This window comes from Heteronotia binoei, chromosome 12 (assembly GCF_032191835.1).
Source record: "Heteronotia binoei isolate CCM8104 ecotype False Entrance Well chromosome 12, APGP_CSIRO_Hbin_v1, whole genome shotgun sequence".
NCBI lineage: Eukaryota > Metazoa > Chordata > Lepidosauria > Squamata > Gekkonidae > Heteronotia > Heteronotia binoei.
In genome coordinates, this window is record NC_083234.1 from 80226550 (window position 1) to 80243536 (window position 16987).

At 45.1% G+C, this 16987-nt stretch overlaps 1 protein-coding gene across 3 annotated transcripts in view; it reads left to right on the plus strand.

Annotated features, from left to right (window-relative positions):
- RXRA (retinoid X receptor alpha) overlaps positions 1-16987 on the plus strand; it is a 288115-nt gene that overhangs the window by 470 nt on the left and 270658 nt on the right. The window lies entirely within an intron of this gene.

A 16987-nucleotide genomic window follows, 5' to 3' on the forward strand; every position in this document is an offset into this window, starting at 1 on the left:
AGTTCTTCTTGCGGTTCAGTCTGCTTTTGGAAAGAAACCCTTTGGAAGTGCTGCGTCCTCTTGCTAGGGCCCGGGTGCCTTTTGCGGTTCTCTCTTTCTCGATACTCCCGGAGAGCCGCTTGCCTGAGCAAGGCCTGCAGCAGTTGCCAGGAGGGTTCGAGGGGGGGAGAGGACACGGGAGAATGCCTTGCAGGGAACCAGACCAACCCCCGGGGAGGGGATCATCACAGGCAGGCTTGGCTTCTCAGGCCAGCAGTGGCTCTCCAAGCAGGTCTCGGGGTCTATTCAAATCACCTCCTGCCTCCAGATGTTTAACTGAAGTTCCCGGGGATTGAACCTGGGACCTACCTGCCAAGCAGGTCCCTCCCACAGGCCTCTTCCACCCCACCTTCGCTCAGCCCTCTCCCCCCTGCTGCCCTCCCCCACCTTCCCCAGGCTCCGCTGCCTTCTCTGAGCTTGCAAACTTCTTGGGAGTCCAGGATACGTTGAGGGTGCTGGCAGAATGATAAACCAAGAGGTTTCTAGTGGTCACCAATGTTCCCTCGAAGCTGCAGAGTCTTGTGAGCAAAAATTCTACTTTGTGAGCTCCTGGTATTAAAGCTGTGAGTTACTAGCTAGATTATTGTTCTCTGGGGCCATTTTTCCTGAGCTAAGACAAAAAATGTGTGAGCTGGAGGCTAAAAATCTGTGAGCTAGCTCATGCTGACTGAGTTGAGAGGGAACACTGGTGGTCGCCCACCTGGCAGGGTGCTCAGCATTCCAAACCTCTGTGTTGTTATTGTGTCCGGCAAGGGGCAACTTGTCCACCACACACCCTCCGGCTGAGCCCAGCAGCTTGGGCGCAGCAAGACTCCTTGCAGCCTGAAAGGACAGTAGGCAGATTTGGTCCTCTTTGCACCTGCACCCTCGGGAAGCCCAGCTGGCAGTTGGCTGCTTCCCTGGGAGTGAAGATACCTGTCAGAGGAGGAGGAGAGTGGATTTATACCCCGCCCTTCATTCTGAATCTCAGGCTCTCAAAATAGTTTATAATCCCCTTTATCTTCCTCCCCCACAGCAGACACCCTGTGAGGTGGGTGGGGCTGAGAGCTCTCCCCGAAGCTGCCCTTTCAAGGACAACTCTTGCGAGAGCTCTGGCTGACCCAAGGCCATTCCAGGAGGTGCAAGTGGGGGAGTGGGGAATCAAACCCGGTTCTCCCAGATAAGAGTCTGTGCTCTTCACCACTACACCAAACTGGCTCTCACAGCAGCTGCCTTTTCAAGGACAACTCCTGCAAGAGCTCTGGCTGACCCAAGGCCATTCCAGTAGGTGCAAGTGGGGGAGTGGGGAATCAAACCCGGTTCTCCCAGATAAGAGTCCACGCACTTAACCACTACATCAAACTGGCACTTAACCACTACACTATACTTGGATTCCTCACCCATACCTACCGTATGTGTGTAACAGAACCAGGGGAGCTCTCCTTGGTGAGGGACCAGGTTTGTTTGGAGGACAGGTTCTCTTCTCCCCACTCCTGGACACCCTTGCAAGGGTCAGCATAAAGCCTGCCCCCAAGTGCTGCACTTGTTCACTCCACCTGCCAGACAGGGGCAATGCAACCATATATTGAATGCATTTATTTTACCACCTTTCTCTCAAGACATTCAGAGCAGCTGACAATTTTACCATTTAAAAGCAAAGACTTAAAAAAAAAACAGTGGCTTGCCAGGAACGGCTTTCCCCTTTGCCTTCCCCACAGGGTTGGAAGGGACCTCTGTGAAGCTGGGGGGGAGGGGCTGTGTCCTCTCAGGCGCCCGCTTATAGGGCAGCAGGAAAAGATGACTGTGCCTGGTATGGAAGGGGCAGCCAGTCAGTGCCCTGCCTCCCCCCCTCCCCCGCACAGCCCTGCCCCTTCACCAGGCACGGCCACATCCTGGATTCTGGTTCTTGGCTGTGCCGGCATTTCTCAGACTGTTAGGAGACTGGGGGTGTAATGGTCCCAACTGGCATTCAGGTAGAGATTATATTTCACAAAAACACTAGGTGAGGTTGAATTCATCAATACATAAACACATATCGGGGGCGGGGCAGGAATTAAGGAATAAATCCAGTCCTAATAGCCAAAAGGCCTTCAACTGAAAATCAACACTCTGAAAGCCCTTTTGGACCCTGCCCCACATGCTGCTTCATGTTGGGCCCAAGCACAAAGCCAGCTAGGGATTTGTAGACCTCAAAAACAGCGGTACTGAATCTGAAACCAGTTTCAAAAGGAGCACTGCTTTTTGTGGCTCTGGCTGCACTAGAAACCCCCAAGTGCTGGCGTACCTACAGCGCTGTCCTTTGACTCTCTAGAGCAGGGGTGTCAAACATGCGACCCGGGGGCCGAATCAGGCCCCTGGAGGGCTCCTATCAGATCCCTGAGCAACTAGCTGTCATCTGCTTCCTTCTCCCTGTCAAACGCCGATATTTCTCAATAAGCAGTCTTTTGTTTTAAATCAAAGCTGTTTTATTGTTAGAAACTCAGGAGCTGCACCAAGGACACAAGCCTTGGGAGTAATGATGTACACATAGTTACACAGTTGCTATATAGGATATCTTCAAAGGTTACCATACAGATGCATACTTGAGTCACGGGTTCCAAGGCTACTAGGAATGTAGGCTATTGGAAACATCAAACATTCTCACACTTTTCTGGGAGAAGATAAGAGTTGTCTGTGTGAACCTGTGGGAGAGGTGACTTGATGGTAATGCCAGCCAGGCTGTAGCATAAACATCCTAGGGGCAAATGGATTTATTACCTACCCACTGGCTGTAAAGAAGGGGGGAGCAGTATAGAGCTGGTGGCCTGGTCTTTCTCTAGAAAGAGAAATACATTACAGAAATGAGTGCACTTGACACCCCCTCTCTTGCTTCCTTCTGCATCTCAGCTCACTTTGTAAGGCTTGCTCAATCACTCAGGAGCTACAGAGCAAAATGATTTTCTCCTTTGGTGGAGGCTTCTCCTTTGGGGAGGAAGGGGGGAAGGCAGAGCTTGCTTTGCCAGGCTCTCTCAATCACACAGCAGAGCTACTGAGCCAAGCCTGTTTTCCTTCTATTGGATGAGGCTTCTCCCCCTCTTGGCCCCTTGGGGAAGGACGGAAAGAGCCAGAACTTCCTTTGCCCAGTTCCATAGATCTCATGGGAAAGATACAAAGAAAGCACCTTTAAGACCAATGAGTGCTAATATTTTAAGCATGTTTTAAGGTTGTTTTTTTTTAAAAAAAATCATTAATTGTGTTTGTCTGTGCCCTTTATAAAGTGTATATCTCTACTGCCTAATCCTAAGGTAGGTGTACCTAAGGTACACCCACAGCCCGGTCTTATGGCCCGGCCCGGTCTCATGTATATCAGATCCAGCCCTCGTGACAAATGAGTTTCACACCCTGCTCTAGAGTGTATGTGGGAGAGAGGAATGGCTTTGGATAATGTGTGAACAAGTCTTCACATCGATACATTTCTGATACCCTGGTTTTCTGGAAATAGGGAAGGGGCAGAAGGTGAAGCTCCATGTAGATGTTGGTTCTGACCTGAGTGTCATTCCAGGTCACTTGCTATAGCTGTAGGCAGGGCCTTTCTTGTAGAAAAAGCCCAGCAGAAACTTATTTGCATATTAGACCACACCCCATGATGCCAAGCCAGCTGGAACTGCATTCCTGTGTGTTCCTGCTCAAAAAGAGCCCTGGCTGTAGGCAAGGCTGAGGGACTGGAAAGCACAGAACACATATTCCTGTGATTAGCTTCAAGAAGACAGGAAGTGGGAGGGTGTTGCTAGCCACCCTGTGCTCTGTCTAGCCATTGGCTGACCTTCTGTGACATAATGGAAGAATCTTACATATCACAAGCAGTCCAGGGTAGGCTGAACGGGCCGAAGGGCGCAGTCCCTGGCCATCACAAGGAGCAGTAAATAGAAAGGGTTCAGTGTTCAGCTCCAAAATGCCCTGGTTTTTTGTAGGAAACTTTTTGGACCTTGTGTTGTTACAGCACAACACAAGGTAAATGTGATGTTAGTTTTGCTGTGATGTGATGTTAGTTTTGTTGGCAAAGCCAATCCCAAAATAAAACAGGAGTCCAGGGGCAACATAAAGACTAACCCGATGTATTTCAGCACATACAAGGATTCCTCCAGAATCATTGGGAAGACATGGAAGGGTGAGGGAAGATAAAAGAACAAGAGGATCTCCTGGAACTTCTACATATGGTCTGGAACTGGGGCAATTGGGGATAGAAATAGCTTGCTTGTTTGTGGGGGGTGGGGTCTGTGTGGGCACTGCAGCTGTATTCTAACAATTGAGGAGTAGGAGCAATGGGAAGGAAGTGTTGTGTGTGCGCTTGGTATTTGTGTCTCTGTGTGTCTGGAAGTTGTGGCTGAGTTCTAGTGACCTCTAGTGGGGCTTGGACTTTCAGAGAGGTGACTTCTGTTGCATTCCTCTTTGCCCTGGTGTTCCTTGGAGGTCTCCCATTCAAGTACTTGCCAGAGTTAGCCCTGCTTATTTTCTGAGATCTGAAGTTCTTAACTTAAGAATTCAGCTCCTAGGAGAATTCAGCCAGGGCAATTCCTGACAATTCCGGGTGGAGGCCAGGAGAACCTGAGTGGGTCCCTGGAAAAACATGGTTTCAGAACACTGAAATGCAGACCTGTAACTTTGTTTGGAGGGTAGGATAGGAAGGTGGGGCCTGGTCATCAGAACCTTCCTGAGACGGGGTTCCGCAGTCAGCAGCTAGCTGGAGCCCTTGTATGATTTTGGGCAGGGAAGGAGATGTCCTTGTCTGACTTGAACACAGCCACTTCTTGTTTCGTAAGGAGCGTGTTGCCTTTCACAGCAGAAGGGGAAATATGGACGAGGGCCAGTGTGGTCTGTCCTTTTGGTGGGTCTCCAGCAGCCCTCCATGTTCTGTGAGCCAGAGCCCTTGTTGGGTTGCTGGGCCTCTGCTATCTCTGTAGCCACTTGGAGTATCTTCACACCCATGAGGTTGATTTGGCCACTCCCTTTCTGCCACACATACCATCCTCTTGGAGGGAGCTGGATTTGTTGGCCCCATGCTAAAGCAATGACCTAAGGTTGTCTGGCCAGGAAGTGTTGTTTAGAAGTTATCTGACCAGAGATCCCTCCCAGTAGAAGCATCACAGAGGTTTTTATTTTATTTATTCATTTACAAAACTTGTATCAGCCTTTCTGCAGGTATAACGGCCGCAAAGGTGACTAACAATGTGGCTGACATGATGAATTTCAAACCATTAAGATCAACCTTCCTCTCAAACATACATAATTAAATGATTTTTAAAAAGAGTTAAAAAGCAGAGTTAAAACATACCAAACAATTAAAATACATACCAAACGTAAAAGCATTGGTTAGGAAGGAGGGATCACTGGGGAAAAGGAAAGGTCCCCTGTGCAAGCACCAGTCGTTTCTGACTCTGGGGTGACGTTGCTTTCACAGCGTTTTCACGGCAGACTTTTTACGGGGTGGTTTGCCATTGAGGCAGTGGCAAATGAAACAAAAAAATCTCTGCCTGGTTGGATGTGGGAACTTTTGGGGCCATTTCACTCTGTTGACACCCAATGCATGTCCAGCTGCAGCCAATTCCAGCTAACTGACATGTGCATCAGTATAATATGCTTTGTCACATGTATACCACATTTTGGGGTATGTGAAGCTTTATGAAATTTGCAGCAGGTGGTGTTTTTAGGATTCCTGCCTGCTATGAGCTGTAAGAAAAGTTCTTCCCAAGAAAGCCTTTGGCCTTCTTATTCGCTCAACAGTCTTTGACTGAGAGAGTCCCAGCATGTTAGATAGCCCTTCCAGATGTTGTTCTTGGCATTGTGAGGCTGTACAAATCAGAAACATAATCAAGATAGAATCAACACATTGCCACAGCAATGAAGGTTTTGGCTGTTTTACTGACAAGCTGTGAATGTGTAGAGGAATCATAGACTCATAGAGTTGGAAGGAACTTCCAGGGTCATCTAGTCCAACCCTCTGCACAATGCAGGAAATTCACAAATACCTCCCTCCTCAACACACCCACCCAGTAACCCCAGCTCCAGGCCCAGAAGATGGCAAAAAACCTCTAGGATCCCTGGGCTATAGTCCTGGAGAAAAAAAGCTTCCAGATCCCAAAGGGGTAACCAACATTTCCCTGGGTGTGTAAGAAGGGGCCATGAGAACTAAGCACTGATGCAACTCTTCCTGCCCTCCTTCTCATGATCTGCCTAAGTTCAAAGAATCAGCATTGTTGTCAGATGGCCATCTAGCCTGTTTAAAAATCTCCAAGGAAGAAAGCCCACCACCTCCCAAGGGAGTCTGCTCCACTGAGGAACCACTCTATCGGTCAGGAATTTCTTCCTAATGTTGAGACAGAAACTCTTTTGATTTAATTTCAACCCATTGGTTCTGGTCCTACCTTCTGGGGCCACAGAAAACAATTCCACACCATCCTCTATATGACAGCCCTTCAAGTACTTGAAGATGGTGACAAAATCACCTCTCAGCTGCCTCCTCTCCAGGCAAAACATCCCCAGTTCCTTCAACCTTTCCTCATTGGACTTGGTCTCCAGACCCCTCGCCATCTTCGTCGCCCTCCTCTGTCCCCGTTCCAGCTTGTCTATATCCTTCTTAAAATGTGGTGCCCAAAACTGAACATAATACTCCAGGTGAGGTCTTACCAGAGCAGAGTAAAGTGATACGACTGGTGCTTGCACAAGGGACTTTTCCTTTTTCCTTTCCTGTTCCTTCATCCAAATCATTTATAAAGAACAAAACAGGCCCCAGGACAGATCCTTTAGCCACTCCACTTGTCACTCCTCTCCAAGAGGATGAGGAACCATTCACAAGCACTCTTTGGGTGTGATCTGTCAACCAGTTACAGATCCACTTGACGGTAACAGGATCCAAACCACATCTTACCAACTTGTCAACAAGGATAGTATGTGCAACCTTATCAAAAGCCTTACTGAAATCAAGATAAACTATGTCTACAGCATTCCCCTGATCCAGCAAGGTAGTCACTTTCTTAAAAAAAAGAGATCAGGTTAGTCTGACATGACTTGAGAAATCCTTGCCAGCTCTTAGTAAGCCATCCTTTCTAAATGTTCCAGGACTGAATGTTTGATGATTTGTTGTAAAACTTTTCCAGGGATAGACGTCAAGCTGACGGGTCGGTAGTTACCCGGATTCTCCTTTTTCCTCTTCTTGAAGATGGGGACAACATTTGCCCGCCTCCAATCTTCTGGCACTTCTCCTTTTCTCCAAGAATTCTCAAAAATACTAGCCAGAGGTTCAGAAATTACATCCGCAAGCTCTTTTAGAACCCTTGGATGCAGTTCATCTGGCCCTGAGGACTTAGTTTCATTTAAAGAGAGTTTATCCGTACACTGATCCTAGGTTGGAACTTCATACCCTCATAATATGTTCTGTTTTTCCATGTTCAGCACCGTTTCCCTCAGAAGAGGAGGAAAAGTTGGAATTGAGCAGTTCCGCCCTCTCTTCATTACCTGTTACAATTTCACTTTCTTGCCCTCGCAATGGCCCTACCACGTCCTTGCCCCTTTCTTACTCTGAACATAAGAAAAGAACCCTTTTTTGTTGTTTTTACATCTTTGGCCAACCTAAGCTCATACTGAGCTTTAGCTTTCCTAACTTTTTCTCTACAAGCACTGGTGATTTGTTTATATTCGTCTCTGGTTATAAGGCCCTCCTTCCAATCCAAAAGGAGTCTTTTTTATTTCTCAAGTCTTTAGAGAGGAGTTTATGGAGCCAACTCGGTTTCTTTAGGCTTCTTCAATTTTTTCTTCTCATAGGAATCATCTGTGATTGTGCTTTCAGTATTTCGCTTTTAAGAAACTCCCACCCCTCCTGAACCCCCTTCTTCCTAAGTATTTCTGACCATGGGATTTTACCCAGCATAGTTCTAGGTTTGTCGAAGTTTGCCTTTCTGAAGTATAGCTTTTTCCTTCAGTAAAACTGTAAATTCCAAAATCACATGATCACTACTGCCAAGGGTGCCCACTGTTTTTACTTCTTCAATCAATTCTTCCTTGTCGGTGAGAATCAAATTGAAGATAGCAGATCTCCTTGTTTCCTTCACTTTCTGGTAAAGGAAGTTGTCCGCAAGACAAGTCAGGAATCTATTTGATTTTTCATTTTTAGCAGAGTTGGACTTCCAACAGATGTCTGGGTAATTGAAATCTCCCATGATCACTGTGTCCCTTCTCTTGGAGAATTTTGCAATCTGTTGTAGCAGTATCTCATCCAAGTCCTCTGCCTGACTTGGTGGTCTATAGCAGACCCCCACAATAATATCACTGTTATTTCTTACTCCTTTTATTTTTACCCAGAGACTCTCAAATCCACTGCCATGCTGAGGTTTGCATATTTCCTCACAAGTATATACCTCCTTCACATATACTGCTACACCTCCACCCTTTCTAATTTGTCTGTCCCTTTTAAATAAGTTGTACACCTGAATCCTAATATTCCAGTTGTGAGTGTCATCCCACCAAGTTTCAGTAAGACCTATTATGTCATAGTCTCCTCGTATTAGGACTTCCAGTTCCTCCTGTTTGTTTCCCATACTCTGTGCATTAGTGTAGAGACATCGGAATCCACATTTTATGCATCCCGAGGGTTTAGTTTCCGTACATACCTGCATATGCGCCACTCTCTGCAAATCTTTGGTGTTCTTATCCCCAGTTTCTGGCATCATACGAGGCTTTGAATTATTGTATCACTCTCCCATACAATTTAGTTTAAAGCCCTCCTTATTAGGTTAGCAGGGCTGTTACCAAACACCCTTTTTCCTACTGTCGTAAGGTGCAAACCATCTCCTGATAGAAGACCACCATCTCGAAAGCGTAAGCCATGGTCCAGAAATCCAAATCTTTCCTGACGACACCATCGACGTAGCCAGTCGTTTATTTGAAGTATTCTTCTTTCTTGTCCTAAACCATGACCTTCTACAGGAAGAACTGACGAGAACACAACCTGTGCACCCAGCTCATTCACCTTCTGACTCAGAGCCACATAGTCTTTTCTAATACGTTCAGGGCTATGACGGGCAGTATCATTCGTTCCCACGTGGATCAGCAAAAAAGGATAATAATCCGTGGGCTTGATAAGTCTTCCAGTCCTATCTGTCACATCCTGGATGTGTGCACCCGGCAGACAGCAGATACTTTCGGCTCCACCCCTCTGAGCAAGGAGTCTCCAATTACCACCACCTTCTTCCTACATTGGGAAGAAGAAGCTCCAGGCTTCTTATCCTCAGGATCCTGAGAAACTTTCTTCAGGGTTCGCAGATCCTGGGGAAGTAGCCCTTGTTCCAGTGGTTCAGAATCAGTTATTGTGGGGAGATCCTGAAACCTATTGCTGAGCAGCAGAGGCTCAGAACATCTCCTGATTTTCTTGCTCCTTCGGGTTACATTTTTCCATGAACCCTCCTCCTGTGTTGGGTTCTCTCCCAACTGCTGAGATACCACTTCCCCATCCTTCTCTTGACCTTTCAAGAGTGCTTTAAGGGTTTTGTCAAGAAAATCCTCACCTTCTTTTATACACTGCAGTGTGGACAATCTTGCCTCCAGTCTCGTATCTTCTCCTCCAGCAGGGCTACTAACTTACACTTGCTGCAAGTGAAATTGCTGCTACTCTCAGGTAGAAATACAAACATCCCACAGTCTTTACATGTCACTGCTTCTGCTCCCTCACCAGCCATGCTGCTGCAATCCATTTCAAAATTCTCTTTGTCTTGATTTCCCTGTAAATTCCACTACCAACTGCCACTTGAGACTACTCGTGAGGAACTACCCACCTTCCCAGAGAACCCCCAGGCTAGAACCCCAGGCCAAGAGCCCTTTAGCTCTCACCCTTCTGCTTGCGCCAAAGGCTCGCGCCTCTGGCAAGGTGCAGCCTAATAATGCAAAGAGGGTGGGGCCTCAGTCTGCCCCAGGCAACACAGACACTCCCAATGAGCAACAATCACCTACAATCAGCAACAATCACCTACAGCCCATTCAAAATAAACAAACAGCGGTTCCCCAGCAACCACACAAACCACACAAACTTGGACTCTCAGCAACTTCTTGCAGATGTTTAGAAAGCCAAACATTCAGCCTTGCAGCAGCACTCCTTTCCTGCTCTCTCCCAGAGCTCAAGTCTGCCTGCACCCTTCCAATTCCAGATGCCAAGGAGGTGACTGGCGTGTAGCTCAAAAATTTGCTACCACTTCAGAAGTGGCAGATGTTTGTGTGTGGAAGGGTTTTTGGTTCAATTTCAGAAGTGTCTCTGAGTCAACCCAAAGTGCCAGTCTGTTTGCAGCCTATATTTATGTTGCTACAGCCCAAAATCAAATTGACCTTTTTAGCTACCACATAACACTGCTGACTCATATTTAGTGTACAGTCCACTAAGACCCCTAGATCCTTTTTGCACAGACTACAGTCAAGACAAGTCTCCCCCATCCTATCATGATGGATTGGATTTTTCCTACCTAAATGCAGAACTTTACATTTATTCCTGTTAAAATTCACATTATTTGTTTTAGCCCAGTTTTCCAGTCCGCTGAGATCATCCTGTATCCTTTTTCTGTTCTTTACTGTGTTTGCGACCATTCCCAATTTAGTATCATCTGCAAATTTAATAAGTATTCACTCTATTCCTTCCTCCAAATCTTGTATAAAGATGTTGAAGAAAACATGAAATTTTATTTCTTTCATTCAAATAATGTTTTTGGGCAGAGGGCCTTTGGGTTGGGACCTCTTGCCATTGGCCTTTGAGAATGGCTTTCATGGGAATTTGAACATTTTCCCCTTTAATTCTAGTGCAGTCAGTAGCAGATTGCGTTCTTGCCTTGGTGGTGCTGGACTGTGGGGTTTTGGTGGTTTTACTTTCAGTTTTTAAAAAATATAAAATCTTTAAAACATAAAGGAAAATATTCACCATTCTTTTTTTTTTATTAAGTGAAGAATTTTTTATTTTAAGAAAAATAGATGGACACAACAAGAAGTAAACACAACAAAAAAGGACAAGAGTAATAAAAACCTATACAAACATAAAAGGATATACATACACCCACACACAATCAAACCACAATAACAGTAATACAACACATTTGCCCACTCCCACACACTGGGAGATGGAAAGGATAAAAATACAAGTAAATTCTTATTGCTCCAAATCAAAACCTCTACTTTTTGCCCAATTATACACGGGTTTCCATTCCTCCTGACATTTTTGCAAATTACCATCTCTTAGTCTTGTGGACATTAAATCAGATTCAGCGGTATCTAACAACTTGTTAATGAATTCCTCCCTGTTAGGGGTATTATTCGTCTTCCAGTATTTAGCGTACAAAATTCTGGCGATAGTGACTATATACAATAATATTCACCATTCTTATTTTTAACATCAGTGGCTCTGTAATGTGCCTGAGAACCCCACAATCCCTTGAAAACTTTTCAGGGATTCTTGGGTAACGGCAGACAAGCTTTCTTCCCCACCAACTATGAGGAGCATGTGGGGTGCATTCACAAGGGCCCTGCCTGGGTCGCACCTGCAGAAACTTGTGTTTGTGTGCATGCTTGTGCCCTGGAGCCTTCTGCCAGACACAGTGGATTGCTTAGTAGGCCCATCACCACAGAAGGCTGGGACGCTTGCAAGGTTGTGTTGTCACTTACCCTAGGGACAACCAATGTTCCCTCTAAGCTGCAGAGTCTTGTGAGCAAAAATTCTACTTTGTGAGCTACTGGCATTAAAGTTGTGAGCTACTGCATGAATTAGTGTGCTCTGGGGTCATCCTTTCTGAGCTAAGACAAAAATGTGTGAGCTGGAGGCTCAAAATCTGTGAGCTAGCCCACGCTAACTCAACTTAGAGGGAACACTAGTGACAACCAGATGATGATGATGACGACGACAGGGATCCTCCTCCTCCTCTTCATCATCATTGACACAGATATTTGACTGATAGATGGATGGTGTTCTGCAATTTGAGATCTAGCCGTGTTCTTGGGATTTGCAGAAGTATCTTTGCGGGATTCTTGCTGTTCAAGCAACACTGTCTTCTGGAGCTGAGGTGGTGTTATTTGCCCAGAATGCCCAGGTGTTTTTTTGAGACTTTTAGGCACTGCTTCAGGAACTCCATTGAAAACTGGCACGATGATAACCTTTTTCTCCCAAAGACATTATAATTTTATTTGTAGGTCTTGATAGTTAGAGTGACGATATCGCTTTACTCTGCTCTGGTACCCTGCACCTGGAGTCTTGTGTTCAGTTTTGGGCACTACATTTTTAGTCACCATCTTCAAGTACTTGAAGGGCTGTCATATAGAGGAGGGTGTGGAATTGGTTTCTGTGGCCCCAGAAGGTAGGACCAGAACCAGTGGGTTGAAATTAAATCAAGAGTTTCCGTCTCAACATTAGGAAGAACTTCCTGACCGTTAGAGCGGTTCCTCAGTGGAACAGCCTTCCTCAGGAGGTGGTGGGCTCTCCTTCTGACAGCAATGAAGATCCTGTGGATTTAGGGGGAGATATTTGTGAGTTTCCTGCATTGTGCAGGGGGTTGGACTAGGTGACCCTAGAGGTACTTCCAACTCTATGATTCTGTGATCTCCTCCTGTTTTTTTTTCTATTCTGCTATCTCCAGGGATTGCAAGGTCAATTATGTCTCTTTTTTTCCTACATTTTTAAAATGGTTTCTACAGTTTTTCTACATATTTTTCTTATTTCTTCCACAATTTTGGTATCAAGGGTGTTGTGCTCCAGGTGTTTATCTGTTTGTAATCGGAAGTTCTAAATAATCTTTATTTCCTCATTCTTAATGTTCTTGTCTAGTTTGTGCTCCCATGAATTTCTGGCTGATGTTAAGCCATATTTCTTGCAGAGATTCCAGTGCAACATAGCTGCAACTCTATTGTGACATTCTTTATAGTCATCTTGAACAATTTCATTGCAGGCACTGACCATGTGGTCAACTGTTTCATCCTTTGTATTGCAAAGTTGACATTCCCTGGTCTTCTGAATCTTGGCTTTCATTCTGTTCATTCTAAGTGCTGCCTGCTCTTGTGCAGCTGGAGTGAGTCCTTCCACTTCTTTCTTCAAGTGCCCATTTGGGACAAACTTCCAGGTATTTTTGCTATTATTTTCTATGTCTTTCAAAGAGTGCCCATGCAAGTTCTTTTCCTTCTAGTTGTCAACGTGAGTTTTGATCTCAGTCTTGGGGGCTGATAGCAGACAGGCATTCTGGGGCAGGTGAGAGGCAGCCAAAAGCGGGACAGCTCAAAAAGAGCCGTCCCGGAGCCTCCCCACAGTAGTGGGGAGGCGGCCCCATCCCGTCTGTGCACCTCAGAAGCTGCTGCTCAGCATTTTTTAAAGGGGCAGAGTGCTCCTGCACACAAGTGCTCCCACCGGGCTGCATGGGGGGGGGGGAATCGGGAACTGCTTGGGGCGGCTTGGCGCTTCCACACTGCCAATTCGCCTTGTGTGCGCCCTTCCCCTTTCTGACAATGTGGAGGTGACAGGCGGCTGGCCCCAAAATTTGTGACTACTTCTGAAGTGGTAGCTTTTTGGGCTGGGTGGATCAGCCTGGAGGACGGGGTGAGTGTGGGATGGGGACGGAAGGCAGATGTTGCCATTTGCAGCCATTTTTGGGCCGACTTCAGAGGCATCTGTGAGTCAGCCCAAAGTGCCGGTGTGTTATCAGCCGCTGTAATCTTTTTTTATTTCTATAACCTTAAATAAGTCTCTCATACACCAACTAGAAGCTTCTCTTTTCTTTTCTTGGTGTAGTCATTCAATGTTTGTTTTTCTTCTTCAGCTGCTTGCTTACTTTTCAGAAGTGTGCTAATTGCCCTCACCATGTTGCCTCCATTTAATTTTGTTTGCAGTACCCTTTTCACTTTTTGATAATTGTCCTTGGTTGTATTTCTCTTAACAAGCTACCAAAATTCCAAGATATTTGTACTTTTCCTCAAGGTCCTTTGCTTCAAGAATGCCAACAGAAAATGAAACTTTGGACTTCCCAAGGGTTTTCCTGGGCTAACAGGCTAAACATGATTAAAAGTTTTCTATTTCCGAAATTTTTATTTTTATTTCAGGCCCTTCTGATCAATACTAAATCACTCCATTCCTGCCAGAAGTGTTTTAATCAGTTTTTTTGGTCCTATAAAGCTCCAAGAATTAAAGCTTCAAGTTTATCCAGACCTTTGACTAATGGTGATCTAGATTACAGCCTATTACGATGCTGTAAATCTCGCCAAAATAGTCAGAATAATATCAGATCATACCATGTCGGGCTGGCAAAAGATAGAAGTGTATGCCGCTCCTTTATCCCTTTCAGAATTAATTTGGTTTTCAGCTAAAGATAGGCCTAGTTCTTAAAAAGTGTTGGATTCCTTAAGTGTTTAAATAAAAATCTGGGACAAGTATAGATCTAAGCTAGTTGCCCCACATTCATTACTCCCTTCCTTAATCAACGAAGGTTTCCACCCGGGCAAGATTACTTAGCTTTTATCAAATGGAGACAGGCAGGTCTAACTCGCATCATCGATTTCCTGGAAAAAGGAAAGCCATTTACTAGAGCTAGAAGAAAAAATAAGAGACAAAATACCATAGTTTAGATACCTCAAAATATTGCATATGCTTACCACTTTTAAACCAAAACATAAACAAAACTTTGATCTTTCTTTGACTTCTTTCGAAACTTTGCTGAACTCAGACTTTATTCTACTCAAAAAATTAATATCAAAACTCTATAACAGGGGTGGCCAGCAGTAGCTCTCCAGATGTTTTTTGCCTACAACTCCCATCAGCCCCAGCCAGCATGGCTGATGGATGGGACTGATGGGAGTTGTAGGCAAAAACATCTGGAGAGCTACCATTGGCCACCCCTGCTCTATAAAATCCTGATCAACATCAACTTCCATTCAAGTCTGAAAATTCATTCTGCCTGGCTGAAAGACTTCCCAAATGCTATTCAAGACTCTGATTGGGAACTCATTTATAATTCACCCATTATGCTTTCACCTATTTTTAATATACATTTTAATTCCTTCAAAGCGTTAAACTGATGGTACTTACCTCCGTCTTGACTGACTCATATCTCTCTTTCTAACACACCAACCTGCTGGAAAAAATGTGGTTCAGTGGCCAGTTTCATGCACTGTTGGTGGCATTGTCCACAAATTCAATCTTTTTGTATATGTTTTAGTATTCAAGTTTAAATAAACTTCTTTAATACATTTTTTAAAAAAAAAATAAGTCTGTTTTGTACACCAACTAGAAGCTTCTCTTTGCTTTTCTTTGCTTGGTGTAGTCATTCAGTGCTCGTTTTTCTTCTTCAACTGTTTGCTTACCTTTCAGAAGTGTGCTAATTGCCTTCACCATGTTGCCTCCATTTAATTTTGTTTGCAGTATCTTTTTCACTCTTTGGTAATAGTCCTTGGTTGTATTTCTCTTAACAAGGGTATGTTTGATGTTGACAGCTTTCAAAATTCCAAGATATTTGTACTTTCCCTCAAGGCCCAGTGTTTTGATGGGGTTTTTTTTGGGAGGAGGGGTGAGTATTTGTGTGTGTGTGTGTGCATGTGTACCAGGAAGTTTGACTTGGCTGTCTCTGCATCCCATCCCCGGTATTCCTTGGAGGTCTCCCATCCAAGTACTTGCCAGGTCAGCTCTGCTTAGCTTACATGGTGTGAGCCGCCCTGAGCCTGCTTCGGCGGGGAGGGCGGGATATCAATAAAATATATTATTATTATTATTATTTGAGATCTGTGGAGAGCAAGTTTGGTGTAGTGGTTAAGTGTGCGGACTCTTATCTGGGAGAACCGGGTTTGATTCCCCCCTCCTCCACTTGCAGCTGCTGGAATGGCCTTGGGTCAGCCATAGCTCTTGAAAGGGCAGCTGCTGGGAGAGCCCTCTCAGCCCCACCCACCTCACAGGGTGTCTGTTGTGGGGGAGGAAGATAAAGGAGATTGTGAGCCGCTCTGAGACTCTTCGGAGTGGAGGGCGGGATATAAATCCAATATCTTCTTCTTCTTCATCATCTGATGAGATTGGCCTTGGGTGGGCTATCCAGGTCAGGGTTCTTTTTGATGTTGTTGATTGCCTTTTAAAATTTATATGTGCATGTGTACACGTATGTGTATATGTGTGAGTGTGTGTGTGCTCATGCACCTGGCAGTCATGGTGACCTCTGGTTACTGATCCCTTCCGGAGGCTTGGAGGCTGTTCAGGGACCTGCCTTCTCTGCCCAACTGCTGTTATTTCCAGAAGGTCTTCCATCCGAGGCCTTGCCAGAGCTGACCTGCTCGGCTCCTGAGATCTGGTGAGATAGGACTTGCCTGGGCTATCTAAGCAGGGGATTGCTTGTCATCATAATTTCTTCTTGTTCAACGACCTTCCCTCTATTCAGTGCTAATGCAGCACATTTGTCAAGGCCATATTCCATTGCTATGTTTTTGCTGAATATTTAAACTGTATTTAGTAATGAATCAATCTCTGATGATGATTTTGCATATATTTTCATGTCATCCATATACGATAAAAGTGAAAATTTGAGGTCTGTCGTTGAAAGCTGTGCTGTTGAGAATGATTGTGAGTGGTATTAGGGCAATGGCAGTGAGTCTCCGTGGAAAATTCCTTGTTTGATATTAACTGTTCCCAAGGCTTTATTGGTAGAAAAAGCTCAGTAAGTACTCATTTGCATATTAGACCACACCCCCGACTCCTGTGCATTCCTGCTAAAAAAAAGGCCCTGCCTGTTCCAAATTACTCTCCAAGTACTATCAACCTGGTGTTCCATTTATTCATGGCATTTTTGATAAACATTATTACAGTTTTGCTGATGCCTAACATTTCTAGGGTTTTTAGGAGAGACTTGTGTATGAGGGAGTGAATTAAATGCCTTCTTGTAATCTATTCAAGCAACAGTCAGGTTGGTTTTCCAACATTTACAATTTTCTAAGACCATTTTATCAATCAGTA